We start from the raw sequence: 14,338 nt of genomic DNA, 5'->3' as shown, positions 1-14,338 counted from the left end.
AGCACGGTGACTTGATGATGAGGCCGGGAACTCAGACCCTGAGAGCCCTCATCCCTACTTCCCAGAGTGGCATCTGGTCTTAGGTGAGGCAGAGAGGCTGAGACCCTGCGCATGGAGTGAGAGGGACCAGAGGCTTCTAGTGGGAAGAGATTTGGGCCACACCTGATCTCATATGGGAGGCCATCTTGTGCTTTGTGAGCCCGTCTCATTTGAGTTGGAACCTCAGAATCTGAGTGTCGGTGCGTCGATTTCATAAAGCAGCTCATGCTGGTGGCAGCACATCCCACGAGGATTCGGGGACTCGCCACCTTCTCAGAGTTTGACCTTGGGCAGGTGATTGGTTTTCAGCTGTGTCTTCTGTAAAATGCAGTTGAGGACACCCATCTGGCCACTCACTACATAGGGGTCAGGATGGCAGGGTGTAATGTCAGTGATAGAACTTGGGGAAAAAAGCATCCTGCGCTGAATGATAAGTGCCATTATTTTTCTGTAGAGCGTATTTCTATCTGCCCCTGCCTGACTCAGCCCTCAGACTCACCAGTCGCTCATGTAAGTAAGTGCAGACTATGTGCAAACAAAACGTGCCAGGGGCTGTATTTGTTGGCTGATATGTTGGTTTATAGAAGTAAGAAATGAGGAGCTTTGCAGCTCTGGGCCTCTGGTAAAAAAAAAAAATTCTTCCTCTTTCCCTTCCCTTATTTCCTCATTAGCCCTGTGAAGAGTAGCCAGGCTGTGGGGAGATCGTATCTGGCTGTACACAACTATGTCTTTCAAGGATGGTAATAGAACAATCAAATGTCCATCATAAGCTATATTTATCTAAACTAATATTTATAAACTCCCACACCTCTTTGCCAAAGAGATCAACAGATAATTCCCTAAGCTATCAAATCCAGAAATTTGAACCCTTCGAAACAATACCAGCAGAAAGCTCAAAGCACAACAGATGAAAGGAATACTGTGTGGCATGCATTCATTTTCAACTGATAATATGAATTGCATGTTTTTTCCACTGCCCTTCCATACCCCACATTTACTTGAATCCCAGTGAAAACATAAATCAGTTCTCATTTCAGAAGCTTCTCCTGTTTTACCATATAGACATCCATCGACGGGCAAGAAGTTTAACTGTTCAACCGATAAAATGCCAGCCAAAAAATTATAATTAGGAAATATAGTTGCGCTTTAGGCACCAAATAAAATCTATGCCAGAGATTGCTAATGTGTGATGGTGCTGAATGTTGGCTAGCATTTATTATGTCCCAGGTGCTGTGCTAAGTGCTTTGCATGCTTTATTTTATTTATTCAGTATAGAAACCCATTATAAGGACTATTAGTATCTACTTAGACAGATGAGGACAAGAGTTGTAAGGACACCCTGGAAGCCGTTGAGATGGTACAAGGCTTATGAAGGTGTATGATGGCTGCCTGTTTTTCTGCCTTCCTCACCCCACCCTCTGGACTATCAGCTGCTTGAAGGCAGGGACTGTGCTCCACTCACTGTTGTCTCCCTGAGGTTTAACTCTGGCCGGCCATAAAGTAGACACCCACAAAATAACTGCCCCCATCTTTCACGTTGCTCAAGGCCAAAACCTTGAAATCATCCTCGGTTCCTGTCTTCCTAGCACACCTCACATCCCATCTATTAGCAAATCCCGTCAGCTTGACCTTCAAACATATGCAGAATCTGACCATTTCTTGCCCCTGCCACCATCACCATCCCGGTCTGAGCTACCATCACCTCTCCTGAATGAGTGCGACAGCCTTCTACTGGTCTCTGCACTTTCAGACCTCGTCCTCCTGCTGATCCTGCAAAAACTGAAAGCAGATATTTTCCTTAGCTACTCGAAACCCTCCAACAGCTTCTGATCTTTCCTAAGATAAAAGCCCAGTGCTCTGAAGGACCCATAGGAGCTGACTCCTATAACCAGTCTGTCGTCTCTACCTCATGTCTCAGCTCCAGCCACACTGGCCTCCTTGGTGTTTCTTAAACGTGTCATGTGTGCTCCTGCCTCAGGACCTTTGCACTGCTCCCTTTGCCTGGTATATCTGGCCTCAAATGTCTGCGCTCTCACTCTCCCAACCTCATTCAAGCCTTTAATCAAATGTCACCTTCTCAGTAACACCCTCCCTGGACACTGTAGCAGCTATTCCAACCCAGCCCACCTCCCAGAGCACTGTATCATTTTCCAAAATGTATCATTACTCTATGCTATTTTATTTCTTTATGTTTATTTATTTTGGGGAGAGCACAAGCAGAGGAGGGGCAGGGAGAGGGGGGCAGAGGATCCAAAGCGGGCTCCATGCTGTGCTGACAGGCTGACAGCAGCGAGCCCAAAGGGGGCTCAAACTCCTGAACCGCGAGGTCTTGATGTGAGCTGAAGTCGGACGTTCAACTGACCGAGCCACCCAATTGCCCCTGATGCACTTTTAAATTTTGGTTATTGCCTGTGCCTTCCCTCCTCTAGAATGTCAGCTCCACGAGGGCAAAACTTCTGTCCTTTTTTTTCATTGAAGTAATCCTGACACATGAGTAGGCACTCAGTAAAAATGTACTACATGGCTAAACAAATGAATAAAGCGAATGAATGGATACTTCCCCAACTATACCAAATGGCTGATACCACTTGGTGGATGAGTCCTACCAGCCAGCTAACGGGGTCCATCCTGAGCGTGCCCCCGGGGGGAGCAGGCCTCCTCCTGGTCTCTGGGTCCCTGGCCTGATTCTGAGCCCCAGGAATGAAGCACTGTCCCCTTCCTGACCGTGGCATTCACAGGCGGCTCTCAGAGAGAGGGCCTGTGCCGCGTGATCCCAGGTCCTGGGTCTCCAGGGAGCCTTCGACATGCCAAAGTCTTGCCAAGAACGTCAATGCCGCGCTGAAGGACACTCAGCGCCTGCCTTCCGTATTCCACAACACTTAACCCAAAGCTTGTCAAGTGGCCATCTCCAAGGTTAGGTCTCGAGCAGAGAAATATTATAATCCCCATTTGTTAAAAGAAAGTTTGATTGGTTTAGAATCATGTAATCACAGAATGTTAAAAGTGGAAAGACTTTATAAATAAGGGCTTCTTAATCTTTATGGGTCCCAGAGCCCTTTAGAAGTCTGATGAAGCATGTAACCCGTTCTGAGACTAATGCTTTTAATATAATATAAACAAGGGGAAACCCATTACATTAAAATATAGCTATCAAAATATCGTTCAAACCTGGGGATGGTTGTACAACCATCAATGTAATTAATGCCACTGAATTGTACACTTCAAAATGGTTCAAATGGCAACTTCTGTGCTATATATCTTTACCACAAGAATAAAATGCTCAGGAGTTTGTGATGTAGTACTATGCATTCAGTAACAAGATCTAGCCATGGGTCTCATAACTACTATAATTTCAAAGCAGTGAAGGGAGTAAGTGATATTCAGAAATCTCTACAACTCCCGTAATGTAAAATGAAAATATACGTGATTTCTGCTGACAAGAAAGTCGCAGATCCTGGGGCGCCTGGGTGGCTCAGTCGGTTAAGCATCCAACTTCCGTTCAGGTCATGATCTTGTGGTCTGTGAGTTCGAGCCCCACGTTGGGCTCTGTGCTGACAGCTCAGACCCTGGAGCCTGCTTCAGATTCTGTATCTCCCTCTCTTTCTCCCCCTCTTCTGCTCATTCTCTCTTTTTCTGTTTCTTTCTTTCTTTCTTTCTTTCTTTCTTTCTTTCTTTCTTCTTTCTCTCTCTCTCTCTCAAAAATAAATAACAACATTAAAAAAAAAAAAGAAGGAAGTCTCAGATCCTGCAAACAAGGATCCTGCAAACTGTGGTTCACTGCCTATGTTCATAATTGAAGGAAATACTACATTTCAGTTAGAGGTTAGTGACAACAAAGGTGTAATAAACAACTCTGCTGTTATAGACCATGTCTCTCTGACTGGTCCTTTAGAGATGAGAAGTCTAAGATGGGGGCAAGGGGGGAATCTAAGAAATCTAAGATAAGAAGACTGAGAAGTCTAAGCCCCAAGCCCCCAACTCCAGACATTTAGTGTTGGAGGAAACTCAGTGGACAGAGGAGGACCTTGAAGACTCAAATAAGTCATTTTGTTTACCTCTAGGAATGACTACATGGGACATCAGTCATCCCCATATTCCCTTAAAGACCGCCTTCACCACCCTCACAAACCTCTCTGCATATTGATTCCACTTCAGAGACCTAAGATGTATTTTTATTCTCTGTATTTGAGTTTCCTCATCTGCAAACTGAGACCAATAACTGGGCTTAACCACCCTGGGGTGTTGTGAACATTAGATGAAATAATATATTTAAAGCGCCTATCACAGCGCCTGGCATGTTGTTTAAGATGGATAAATATGTATTAAATTCCCTCCTGGTAACTTAGCCCTCAATTCTGTCTAATGCCAACAGGTAATCCGTCAACTCAGCTGTGTGAGTTCATCGTCCAGGATTCTGTTAAAGACAACTGCTTACACTTAGTGATTATGTTGGATTTCTTTCTAGGCCAACTTTCACTTCTAGACTCCTGTTGCCTGACCTCTGCGGCCTCTGCAAAGGATGAGCTGCCACAAACTCTTCAAAGAGTGTCTTTAGATTCTCGTGGCTGTTTTGTGCCTGGGAAGACAAAGGAATGCCTGAGCAGGGTGAGGATGGCCACTCACGGCCCTCACCCACAGTGCACACACTGGACAGATGTTCTCTAACCCTGTTATTCTGCAGGCCTCTGCAAACACAAGCCAGCGCCTGAAAATACTGTGTATTAAGGTGAAAGTTCTGCCAAATTCACAGGAAACAAAAAAAAAAAAAAAACTAGTCTAAAAGAGGGCTCCTGGGGCACCTGGGTGGCTCAGTCGGGTGGGCATCTGACTTCGGCTCTGGTCATGATCTCACGACTCGTGGATTCGAGCCCCGTGTCGGACTGTGTGCTGACCGCTCAGAGCCTGGAGCCTGCTTCAGATTCTGTGTCTCCCTCTCTCTCTGTCCCTCCCCTGCTCGTACTCTGTCTCTCTCTCTCTCTCTCAAAAATAAACATTAAAAAAAAAAAATTAAAAGAGGGTTCTTGACACAATACTTGTCTGTGAACAGTAAACACCAGAAAGTTTGTCTACCTGGGGGCTGTGGGCTATGCGAAGGAAGCTGACGGGGACCCCAGGATTCAGGTAATGGGGGAGCATTTGGTGTGGGATTGGGGGGGCCCAACAGCACGGGGCAGGAGAGGGACCGGGCCCCCTTCTCTGCATACCCTGCACTTTCTTCCATCCGTGCCACGTCTCTGCTGTCCTCCCACCTCCATTCTGTTCCCTACCCAGGACCACCTAATAATTTGTGGGACCCAGTGCAAAGTGAAAATGTGAGAACCATTGTTCAAAGCTTATTGAAAATGTTCAGGACGGTGAAAACAGAACACTAACCAAAGCTCGGGTCCTTCTGCGTGCATTGGGGCCACCTGTCACTTCACGGGTCCCCTTCAGCCAGCCCCGCCTCTCCCTTTCTCTGCTGGTATCTCCTTTCTCACACATCTGCCTCTCCGTGGTTCGTGGTTCGAGATGACACTTACCCCGGCCCTGCCCCATAGAGATATCAGGATTCCAAACTCCCAGATGATTGGAGCTGCAAAAGTCCCTAGAGACACTCCTGGTATTTTCTACACGAGGAAACCAAAGGGTTGGCTAGGGGATGACCACAGGGATATATTGATTGAACCTTGTTTCTCTGGTCAGGAGCCCCTGGCTCGCCCCACTGAATCACCTGCGTGATTACTTCTCTCCTCTCTTACAGTAAGTTTTCTTTTTTTTTTTTTTTAATGCTTATTTATTTATTTTGAGAGAGACAGAGCACAAGCCATAAAGAAGCAGAGGGAGAGAGAGAAAATCTGAACCAGGCTCCACGCTCAGTTCAATGGCTCAACACAGAGCCCAACTCAGAGCTCAATCCCATGACCTTGAGATCATGACCCGAGCTGAAATCAAGAGTCAGACGCTTAACTGACTGAGCCACCCAGGCACCCCCCCATGACTTATTTTAAAACCGGAAGTTCATATTTCTTGATACCCTTCACCCATTTTGCACCCCCCCCAAACTCCCCTACTCTCTGGCAATCACTATTCCCTGTATCTGTAAGTCTGGGTTTTTGCTTTGTTCTGTTTGGGTTTTTTTTTTTTTGTTTTGTTTTTGTTTTTTGATTCAAGATATAAGTGAAATTCTATGATAGACAAAAAAAAAAATATGTTTATACCTTGTGACGATGTAAAGAATTGTTAATGACTCTATTCACTAAAACAGTGATCTCAAATATGAGTAACTTGGATAATTACAGTATTATTTACAATAGTGAAAACTGAACAACATTTTGCTCAAAATCCTTCCTGGAGTGTTCATTCTTGAATGATCTCAAAATGCTGCTACTACAATTTAGAGATAGTATCACTAGGTGGCACCAGGGAACCTCTGGCTTGGGAGTCCAACTCCAAGATTAGCTGTCAAGCCTTCAGAGCCCGCTGCTGGTAGAATGCTCATTGAGAATCTTTCTCACAGTGAGTTCACAATGAGTTCACAATGCCCTCCCCCGCAAAAAAAAAAAAAAAAAAAAAAAAAAAATCCCATTTTTAGAAGTATATTATTTCAAAAAGTAAATGAACAAAGATGTATGTACACAGTAGCAAAAAAACGTGAAACAACCCATATGCCCATCAGAAGAGGATTGAGTACATACATGTGATATTAATGGTGAAGATCTATATTGACATGAAAAGATGTCCCTTATACATTATTTTTAAGTGAAAAGAAAGCAGACTGCAGAGCACTAACATGAAAGATGGTTATAAGGGTTAGAAACACATCCAGAATCAAATGGTCTGGAATCACACCCCAACTATTAGCTGTGTGATCTTGAGCAAGTTTCTTAACCTCTCTGGGCTTCATTTCTAAAGTGGGAATAAAAGTACTACCTTACTGGGGTTTTGTGAGGATTCAATGCAGTATTACAGGGAAAGCCCTGAGAACAGGGCCCAGCATATCCTAAGCTCCTGGCAAGTGCTTGCTACCATGATTACATACAGTGTGATCCCACTGCCTGATTACATATCCATTCTATCTGTAGGTGGACACATGCATTTTCCAGAAGGGTAAGTATCAAAATGTTACTTATATCTGGGTGGTGAACTTACAGGAGATATTTTTTTTTTTTTTAATTTTTTTTTTCAACGTTTATTTATTTTTGGGACAGAGAGAGACAGAGCATGAACGGGGGAGGGGCAGAGAGAGAGGGAGACACAGAATCGGAAACAGGCTCCAGGCTCTGAGCCATCAGCCCAGAGCCCGACGCGGGGCTTGAACTCACGGACCGCGAGATCGTGACCTGGCTGAAGTCGGCCGCTTAACCGACTGAGCCACCCAGGCACCCCTCAGGCGATATTTTAATTAAAGCTCTTTATCACTTGGGGGAAATTTTTTTTTTTTTAATTTTTTTTTTTTTCAACGTTTATTTTTGGGAGAGAGAGAGACAGAGCATGAACGGGGGAGGGGCAGAGAGAGAGGGAGACACAGAATCGGAAACAGGCTCCAGGCTCTGAGCCATCAGCCCAGAGCCTGACGCGGGGCTCGAACTCCCGGACCGCGAGATCGTGACCTGGCTGAAGTCGGACGCTTAACTGACTGCGCCACCCAGGCGCCCCAAGGGGAAATTTTTTGATGGTGGCCCTATATGCTCAAATAGAAGAGACCTCAGATGACAGCCTTCCATAACAGATTTCTAAAAAACCTAAAAGATTTTTAAATTTTTAAATTTAGTAACAAAAAAATAATTGTCTTAAGATAGATTCTACAACGCAAGCTGGTGCAGCCACTCTGGAAAACAGTATGGAGGTTCCTCAAAAAACTAAAAATAGATCTACCCTACGACCCAGCCATTGCACCACTAGGGATTTATCCACGGGATACAGGTGTGCTGTTTCAAAGGGACACATGCACCCCCATGTTTAGAGCAGCACTATCAACCAACAATAGCCAAAAGATGGAAAGAGCCCAAATGTCCATCGATGGATGATTGGATAAAGAAAATGTGGTATATATGTACAATGGAGTATTACACGGCAATCAAAACGAGTGAAATATGTGGTTGGAACTGGAGGGTATTATGCTAAGTGAAATTAGTCAGTCAGAGAAAGACAAAAATCATGACTTCACTCATATGAGGACTTTAAGAGACAAAACACATGAACATAAGGGAAGGGAAACAAAAATAATATAAAAACAAGGAGGGGGACAAAACAGAAGAGACTCAAAAATATGGAAAACAAACAGAGGGTTGCTGGAGGTGTTGTGGGAGGGGGGATGGGCTAAATGGGTAAGGGGCACTAAGGAATCTACTCCTGAAATCATTGTTTCACTATTTGCTAACTAATTTATATGTAAATTTTTAAAAAATAAAAAATAAAATTAAATATATATATATACATATATAATGCCAAAATAGGCTGAAGAAAATACAAATTAACAACCATTAAAGAATTTGAAATGGTAATTAAAAATGTTCCTCCCTGAAATAAATTAAATTAAATTAAAATAAAATAGATTCTACAATGTAACTCTCTAATAATTTCCCTTTTGGGGCGCCTGGGTGGCTCAGTTGGTTAAGCATCCCACTTCCGCCAGGTCATGATCTCACAGTTTGTAAGTTCAAGCCCCACATGAGGCTCTGTGCTGACAGCTCAGAGCCTGGAGCCTGCTTCAGATTCAGTGTCTCCCTCTCTCTCGGACCCTTCCCCACTCATGCTCGCTAGCTCTCTCTCTCTCTCTCACTCTCTCTCAAAAAATGAATAAACATTAAAAAAAATTTTAAATAAAATAATTTCCCTTTTTTCTCTTTTTTCAAACTGAGTCCATCTGTCCTCTTACCAGAGCTTTTTTCGACAGTCTTCTTTATACCCACCCTTAATTCCAGCTTGTCCTGGTCAGGGCCCTCCTTTCTAGCTCACAATGACTTCAGAAGCAGCAGCTACCGCTCTTTCTCTTCCAGTGCCCCTTCCAGCCTTCCAAGTGGGCTAAAAAGGGCTCCTCTTACTCTGTTCCTACTTCCTTTCTTCCTACCACAGGCCCCAAACTACTCTTTGCTTGAGAATTCCTCTGATTAGGTTCACCAGACACACCATTTCTCCTCCTTTTTACCACTACTTCCCTTTTTGTTCCTTTTAGATAAAAAGAACAGCTCCTCCTCCTTCTCCTCCTCCCCCTCCTCCTCCGGTGCCCACCCCACCCTTCAAACCAGCTTCCTTTTTTTTTTTTTTTTTTTTTTTTTTGTCTGTTTGCCTCTCGCGACTGTCCCAGGGACGAAACACTCCTCAGCCATTGCCCCTTCCTTCTGTTTTTTCTTTGCAATCTTGTCAGTTCTTTCAAAACCCAAGATTAAAATGTCAAAACCCTGACGTACACCAGAACATTTTGTGCAGAGAATTAACAGCAAATTAAACTGCTTTCATAACCGCAATCCGTGGTACTAGCTTTAATCGCGCCCCACTCCATTGTTAACGTAAAACCTGATACTGGTTATTGAATTCGTTAGCGTCTTACCTCTAGGCCCACATTGTCAATCCTGAGAACAAATAAATGGCCTTCAAATAGTCGCCTCTACATTTGAACTTTTAGAAGTCAGCTAATTCTTTTTTTTTTTTTTTTTAATTTTTTTTTTCAACGTTTATTTATTTTTGGGACAGAGAGAGACAGAGCATGAACGGGGGAGGGGCAGAGAGAGAGGGAGACACAGAATCGGAAACAGGCTCCAGGCTCTGAGCCATCAGCCCAGAGCCCGACGCGGGGCTCGAACTCACGGACCGCGAGATCGTGACCTGGCTGAAGTCGGACGCTTAACCGACTGCGCCACCCAGGCGCCCCAGAAGTCAGCTAATTCTTAAACCACAGAGAGAAGTCAAAACTGAAGTTGGCTCCCTCTGCTGATTCAAAAGGGCCCGAGTTTTACCAACACAGATTATGACGTGGCAGATAGTGAATCTGGTATAAGGCAGTCGTTTGTGGTGGCTTAGTGATTAAAGCCATGGAAAGCAACTGCTGCTACAATTTTTTTTTAAGTGAAGCAAGAAGCAGCTACAAAATGTAATAAAAATGTGTATCACAGATGAGATAATGGTGTAATTTTGTGAGAAGAAAATACGGTAATAACTTCTGACTGTACTCTAATCAGCCTTAGAAATTTAGATTGGTTCTAAAAATAATTTTTACTCAGCTTTACAGTATTTTATGTTTCAGTCAAAGATTTCTCTCAAGGATGCAGGTTGTTTTCTCTTTAACCCAAAACAAAGCTCCCTGGATGTATTCATTCATCAAACATGATGTGTGGGGAGCACGATGGGGAGGAGGAGGCTACAAAAACAAAAGACAGTTTCCACTTTCGAGGAGTTTATAATCTACTTAGAAAGCAAAATATACACATAAAATAACTCATGGAAAAATGTGAAAGCAACATAATAAAGTGTAACGAGGTTGGGAGGTTACTTTTTTTTCAAGATCTTTAAACCTGAGTCACCAGATAAAATACAAGACCCCCAGTAATATTTGAATTTCATAAACAACAAATAATTTTTAGTATAAGCATGTCTCATGCTAAAAAGAAGAAAACAGGGTATTTGTTATTTATCTGAAATTCAAATTAACTGGGCATCCTGTATTATTGCTTGCTAAATCTGGCAACACTGAACTTGAGGCAAGTGGAATAGAGAAAGGATCCTAAGAGAGTTGGTCAGATAAGCTTCCTACAGAATCTGAGTTTTTAGCCAACTGCTGACAGAAGCAGTGGATAGAAACAGAAGACATTCCAAATGTAGGAAGTGCGTGTTCATGGCACTGAAATAGAGATGAGCAAGTAATTCCTGCTTAGGATGGAAACCAGATGAGCTTGGCAGAAAAAAGATTTTCAAGATGGACAAGAGAACTGAAAACCACCGATGTGAGTGGACCCATTCTTAACTGGGTTTCTTTCTACAGAATTCATTTAAAGAACAATATTCCTACTTCCCAACCAATAAGACCTCTTCTTTTACATGGATATTCCAAATTGTGTTTTGCAGTTACACATCCCAAAGATCAAAAATGTCTTAACATTTTTAAGAATTTGTTAACATTTCCAGTTAAGAATGGATCCACTCACACCAATAGTTTTCAGTTCTCTTGTCCATCTTGAAAACTTTTTCTGCTAGGCTAATATTATAATACATATATATATATACACACACACATATATACACATATATATACATATATATGTATTATATATAGTCTGTTAAAACTAAATTCAACTGAGTAAATTTTAAAGATCAGTGATTGATGAATCAGGCAGCATGAAATCTAGCAGATAGAAAGGACCTCTGAAATGCTATACAAAAGACTTATATGGCTAGAAAGAAGAAAAATAAGGAAGTTATACCAGGTGAGAAGTTGGTTCTTGCAAGATGACTTTCCTTTAGGGGATGGCAGAGATTTATCCATCGGACAGATTACCTGACTAGTGCTGATGAAGCCATTCCTGATTGACTGGTTGAAGATTCCATTTCTGGGAGAGCCAAAACTGTAGTTAAGTCTGTTTGGTAACATGGAGCTTAGCATATATGACTCCATTGTGGGCCTGTTGTGGGTTTTTTTGGGTTTTTTTGTTTTTTTTGTTTTTTGTTTTTTGTTTTTTGTTTTCAAAATGATCCCAGTGGCTTCCAACAGTAGGATCCTGGTACCTGGAGTTTTTGCTGGGTGTGGGTTGGCAGGGGAGGAAACAGGAGGGGGTGAGTCCTAAAGAGATCTGCATAATAAAAAGAGCAAGCTAGAAAGTCGGAAGCCTGGAGGCTACAGTGTACTTGTTGGTGTAGGGAAAAAGGCGGGGAGAAGAGAAACACTGGGGAAAAAAATCTCTTGTCCGCCTGCCTTTAAGTCTACATTTCCTGCATCTATCAACTCATTAATAAAAATCTATTAAAAGCTGCAGAATATATGGTTAAGTGAAGAAAGCAAGATTTAGGTAATTTGTATACTATGCTACAGCTCATATGAGAACATAGCATACAAATATATTCGCTTATATTTAATAAATATATATAATTATATTTTTTAAACAACAAAAGACAACCATAAAGTAAAAACAACAATACCTATCTGGGAAAGTAGAGAGGAAATAAGGTAGAGAAGAAACAAACAAATTAGACTTCTTAAGATGGGTCTTGTTTGGGAGATCTAACTTGGGGATCATGTAGATGTTTAAATAATTCGTAAGGAAAAGCAATCCTTAAAATCAAAAAATGAAAGGAAACAAATGTGTATCTAGTTGGTGATATAACCATCAGAAAGAAGCCATTCTAAGTGACTTTAAAACAAAGTGATTTGAGTGGCATCCTCTGTGAGATATAGCCCAAGGATGAGAGGAGCTATTTAAAACAAACAAACAAAAACATTAATAAGGAGGTGTTGAAGTTTATACTGTTTGTATCTGCGATTGTCATGTATATAACCTGGGATAAAGCAAATGAGTTATTATGTGATGTTCCAACTCTCTTATTTCCAACATTAATGAGAAATGAGATTCTTGGTATGAAAAGAAGAAAATAAATTTAATAAAAGAGGTTGAGTAAAAATCCTATAGTCATGAATTTGAAAATGATGCATTTTCTCTTTGTCTGATGAAAAATTCTGAAAGGAATGGCCAAAAACGTAGCAATGAGCACCCTCGTACCCAAATTGTGACCTTGAAATACTCTTTCCACTAAAAGGAATAAGGGCTTCTATTTATAAAGAACTAATTCTAGGGGCAGAGGAATACAAGGTGAGCTTGGAACATCTAGTCATTCCAGACAACGGAGAATGCCAGAGACTACAGAGTCCTGCCTAAAGGGCTCTGGAGACAATTTAAAGGGGCTCCCACTGACCAAAGGTGAGACCACTGAGCATCAGTATGAATTCTAACAGCAAAGGATTTAAATACACCAAAGACATTTATTTCATTAGTTTATAAAGAGAATAAAGCAAATTAAAACCTATTGGTCACTGTTGGCGGATACTAGTGAGACAGCTTATTTTTTCGAAAACTGATAAAAGGAAATAACCAAGCATTTATCCTGCCTTTCCTATATAAACTGTACACTGTGTAACCAAACAGTATTCCAGCTAAGAAATGAAGAATAAATAACAGAATTAGAACATCACCATTCTGCAATCCCAAATGAATGAAAGGATCTGGGCACGAACCATCAATGGCCGCTGGCATTACAAGGAGACACGGCCAGATGGAAGGATCACATGACCCATGAAAACCGGTCCTGCTGAAAACTCAAAGCTGAATCTGACAAAGCCTGGAGATCTAACTACCAGTTCACAAGAACCATAGGAGACAAAGGAAAAAAGGCTACACACCATTGGTGAGCAATTAGCAAAATTCAGATGACCGGTTTTTTCCATAATTGCAATAGGGAAAAAACAAAGGTAGGGTAAGAAAAACTATGGATTAAAAAGGATTCAAGACATATTGAGAATTGCAGTGTATGGACCGTAATTGGATCCAGATTCAAACAAGTAAACGGATTTTTTTTTTAATTATTATCTTTGTGAGAAAGTTAGGAAATTGAACAGTGGTTTGATAGTTGATATTAAAGAATTTTTCTTAGGTTTAATACGTGATAATGGTATTATGGTTATTTTTTAAAAAGGATGCTTTTCTTAATCTTTTAGAAATCTATACTTAAATATTTACAAGTAAAAAGACACAAAATCTGAGATTTGTTTCAAATGAATCCTGGGGAGAAGAGTAAGAAATAAGATGAATCAGACTGGCCATAAAGCTATCATCACTGAAGCTAGGAAATGAGTACAGGGGGTTTCATTGTACTTTCCTCTCTACTTTTACACGTGTTTGAAATATTCCTTAATAAAAAGTTTTTTAAGGGGCTCCTGGGTGGTTCAGTCAGTTAAGCGTCTGACTTCAGCTCAGGTCATGATCTCAAGTCTGTGAGTTCGAGCCCCACGTCAGGCTCTGAGCTGTCAGCTCAGAGCCTGGAGCCTGCTTCAGATTCTGTGTCTCCCTCTCTCTCTCTGCCCCTCCCCTGCTCATGCTCTGTCTCTCTCTGTCTCAAAAATAAATAAAAACATTAAAAAAAAACTAAAAAATAAAAAGTTTTTAAATCTATATGGCCCACTAATAACAGTTGCAATTTATTGAACACTTAATATGAATTTTTCTATTTGACCCAGACAACAACTCAGTGAGGTAGGTATTATTTTATCATGTCCATTTTAGAGATAAGGAAATTGAGGCAGAGAGGTTAATGAAGATAGTAAAGATTCCACATCCAG

The 14,338-nt window shown here is 41.6% G+C and overlaps 1 long non-coding RNA gene across 5 annotated transcripts in view; it reads right to left on the bottom strand.

Annotated features, from left to right (window-relative positions):
* Nucleotides 1-14,338, bottom strand: part of LOC123585709 — a 95,604-nt gene that overhangs the window by 72,791 nt on the left and 8,475 nt on the right. For 2 of the 5 annotated variants that reach the window (XR_006706381.1, XR_006706384.1), the window contains exons 1-2: nucleotides 9,569-9,659; nucleotides 163-395 (exon numbers count right to left, since the gene is read on the bottom strand). The exons of 1 other annotated variant lie outside the window; for it this stretch is intronic. This is a non-coding gene — a long non-coding RNA (uncharacterized LOC123585709). Of the gene's footprint in view, nucleotides 1-162; nucleotides 396-8,930; nucleotides 9,203-9,568; nucleotides 9,660-14,338 lie in introns of those variants that run through there. 2 more of the 5 variants (XR_006706382.1, XR_006706385.1) reach the window with 2 other exon arrangements.

The sequence above is a fragment of the Leopardus geoffroyi genome, chromosome C3, assembly GCF_018350155.1.
Source record: "Leopardus geoffroyi isolate Oge1 chromosome C3, O.geoffroyi_Oge1_pat1.0, whole genome shotgun sequence".
Classification (NCBI taxonomy): domain Eukaryota; kingdom Metazoa; phylum Chordata; class Mammalia; order Carnivora; family Felidae; genus Leopardus; species Leopardus geoffroyi.
This window is presented reverse-complemented; position numbering and strand designations above follow the sequence as displayed.